The sequence below is a fragment of the Meleagris gallopavo genome, chromosome Z, assembly GCF_000146605.3.
Source record: "Meleagris gallopavo isolate NT-WF06-2002-E0010 breed Aviagen turkey brand Nicholas breeding stock chromosome Z, Turkey_5.1, whole genome shotgun sequence".
Classification (NCBI taxonomy): Eukaryota; Metazoa; Chordata; class Aves; order Galliformes; family Phasianidae; genus Meleagris; species Meleagris gallopavo.
The window spans coordinates 13,790,311-13,794,315 of NC_015041.2; positions in this window are offsets into that span (position 1 = coordinate 13,790,311).

Here is a 4,005-nt window from a genome sequence, read left to right on the forward strand (position 1 = left end):
TTTTTTCCCTCATTCTCTCCCCCATCCCTCTGAGCGGGAAGAGAATGAAAGGCTGTGCAGTGCTTAGCTGCCTTCTAGGTTATATCACATCTCCAAGAAGGAGCCTGGGCAACATGTTCCTGTGCCCCATTACATTTGCAGGAAAGCGCTCTCCTGTTCTGATGGAACCTGTGAGCTTCCTCACTTCTGGCAGATCAAAGTGGTTTCCCCAGTTCTAGACTCATCTCAGTGAGATACAGTGTCCATTGCCTTCAGATTGAAAAAATACATTGTAATCTCATTGTAACACAGTGTCTTATTTCCAACACTGCTCAACAGCAGAGAACTGGGGAAAATTATAGGTAAAAGACAATCATATAATGATGCTTCCCCAGGATAACATTTACACTTCTAGTAGTTTTTGGTTTAGTGTTTCTGTCAAAAACTCATTGCCGCCCTGAGTCCTGAAAAGTAATCTGTAGCTTTTCATGAGACCAAACTGTACACCAAAATTATTTCACAAATATCCATTTCTTACATCCACCCTAGTTCATTAGATGACAAATCAAATTCAAATCAAATCTGCATAGATTACCTTAATAGATGTAATAATATCAGTCAGAGAATGTATAGTTCCCATTCCATAAGCATCCTCCTAGTTTCTGGTCTGTTTTAGAAAATGAGAGCCATTTTGTGCAGTTTTCCCACTGATGGCAACATGGCTCCTCACTTGTTCTAGAAAACTTAACTTCCTTAAGGACTTCTCACTATGTTTTGCACGATAGTGAGTAATACTTTTTGTTTTGAATCCCTTAAGCTGTGTTTCCTCTACTAAAGAGAGTCAAGGATGCACTGTGCTCATATTTTAAACCTTTGAGGTACTTATAATGTATTGTGGGAGGAATTAATCTTATTCAGCTCATGTATTCTTCAAACGTTTTGTAATAAAAGAATTTTATCATTTATGCACGTACTTTATCAAACTTTTTGTAAGCAGATTTTTATTTTTTATCATTATCTGCAATGTAAGGCACGTTCCTACTTTAAATGTCATGTGCTTCAAAAGAATTATATAGATCTTCATTTTCACTATCAGTTCTTTGGAGGGAAACTTTCCTCCTATATAGGTGATGTAAAGGAGAAAACATAGGATGAACATGAGCAACAAATGAATATATAATGTAGGAGTTATGGATACTGCACTTTAACATACTGGAGAGGAAAGGATATAAACAATCAGTTTTGACACTACCGTGAGATTCTAGGGGACATGTTATTGTTCCTGATGTTCTTGTTGCACAGCAAAATATCCTATGATACCAGTTATGGAGGTGCTAACATTTTTATCTATGCTAAATGTTCATCAAATGGTCCTATATGCATTCTTTCCCTGACATCCGAACTTCACTAGTGACACACTCATGCATGAGGTGTATCTCGTATTACTATTTGGTTATGGGAATTCTAGGCCAAAAGGAAACAAGTGTCCATGTACTAGCATTTAAACCTGTTAGGCTACACACATGCACTGTGACATCAGGAGACGACTAAGAGATTAACAGATAATCTGACCTTGATAACCAGCAAAACAGAGTGGACTACTAGTGCGACAGCTGTTTCAGGATGCTGTATCCACAGCAATTGCATTAGAGTGGATTCAGATCATATCTCAGGAAACCGACTTTCAAAGAAGGATTAATAATCTATGATAACATGACATGTTATTTACACTAGAAGAAGAGTAAAGTACAGATTCAAGGCAGTTTAATATGATGTAATTCCAGTTAATCCACAGCAAATGTTATGCATAAAGAAATGTTGACTTCCCTTTACTGTGAAATTTCATATTCCTTGGCCTACCACAATAACTGCTCATCTCCAACAGGAATAATCTGCAGTTGACTAATTCAGTCTATGTTCTGAGCTCTTAATTTTGCTCCTATACTAAATTTAATTGGCTTTTGAAACTCTTTGCTGGATTTGTATTTATTCTGCTGAAGAAGGAATAAGAAGTGCATCACAGCACTCAAGGAATGAGAGATCAATACTGCTTGAGAGAGGCTAGCTAATTCCTCCCTAAACCCAAAAGGCTGTCATTTCAAAATTTCACCCTCTTACAGCTATGCCTCCTTTTACTCTTTTTGTTTGCTGTGTACTTGTGCACAGGGAATAGACATGCAGGCTACTTGAAGCAAACCAGTATGAAAAACTTCACCTGAACACCTGTGTGCACTTGTGACATCCTCATATCCCTTTTTGCACCCTAACAGGGATTCTCAGTTTTATCACAGAACCATAGATTACACAGCTGGCATTTTGTGCCACACACACACACACACACACACACACACAAAAGCACTATTTTAGTAGGCAGAAGGACTGATTCCCAGAGGAGCTCATTATAAACTCATTATAAGCTTAAGATTCAGGTGTTACTTTAGGTTCCTGCTGAATTTTCTGTTTTAGAGATACTGCAAATTATATTTTCTGTTGAGAATGAGATAAAACTGTTCTTCCTAGGAAAAGGTGTGGATAAAGCTTCAACTTTATTCCCAATTCTTCCTTCTTTGTCTGCCTGCTTTGCATACTTCGGTGCTGCTAAACTCTGAAAATAATAATGAAAAATGTTAATTCTACACCTTATTATTTTTTCTTTTCCTTTGATATCTCCCAAGATATCAAAAGTCCTAGAACAGCAAATGAAATTTGACAAAATAAAAAGAAAGGATACCACAATTGTCAGTCACAGAGAATTTATATTTCTGAAGTTAAAACTATATTAAATTTGTACTTTTTTCTCATAAGGTTTATCCATTATTCTCCATTGTTTTAACAGAAATTTAAAAACAAAACAAAACAAAACAAAACAAAACAAGACACCCTACATTTAGAATATAATACACCAAATTCAAACTCAGGTGAAAACTTCTAGTTTCATATGCCAGATTTAATCCAGTTTTTTATAGGACCTGTTCACAAAATTCTTATGGAGTGTTATCACTGAATCAGCAAAAATCTTGGTAGTCCAATTGAAAGCTTTAGCACTATTTCTAAAGGAAAGAATAAGTCATTTAAAATTAAAGTCTCAAGAAACTGAAATATAATTTATTTTACAAATATTGAATACATAGGTACAGTTTTCTTTGAACATATTTTATTTTAGCTCCATAGTTTGTAAATGAGCACTGAACTTCCAAACCAGACCTTGTGCTGTCTATTCATTACTTCTGCTGAACAGTACTTTGCAGTTCCTGTCTGTGCGATTTCCTTTTATTAATGTACAAACAAAACATGATGAATTAAACATGCTATTGCATGTACTTCTTGGCAAGCATCAAAGATGAGGTAATTGAAGATGGTTATTATTTCCAGCTGTACGGTGCTCATGCATAGTGACATCTAAATAATATGAGAGAAAGTAAAATAGGTGTTTTGCTTTTAACAATACTGCCCTCTAAGTATCCCAACTCGCTAATTTCTACTAATTATTTCAGATGACATCATTGTCATACAAATCAGTTTCTCAGACTATTTAAACAATTTCTGATAAAGAAAGAAAAACTAGAAAATGGACTAATAACTGGGTATTGTGTTATAGCTAGATATTAGAACCTAGACAAGTCAGTATAGGTTTCTATTTAGGATATAAAGAATCACTTGTAACAGAAAAAGAAAGTTTCCTCTTCCTTGCTAATTATAAGAAACTCATAGTTATTATTCTGAAATCTACTGTAAACGTAAGATTTTTCAAAGTGTTATTTAGTAAAAGAGAGTTGTCAAGGTTTCCCATGTATTTTTCTGCTTAACCCCTAGTTCAAGATCATTTCCAGTAAGGAACTGTTTTTCTATCCTGATCTATTGTCTGGCAACCTTCTATAAGTTCCACCTTTTCTGGTACATTTTTTTTTTTTTTGTCACTAATTATAATTTTTCTAGCTTAACTATTTAGAGTGTGTCTGAACATAAAGTAAGAAATGACTTTTTTTTTTTTTTTTTTTTTTTTCGGCTATATCATCCTGTGATAGA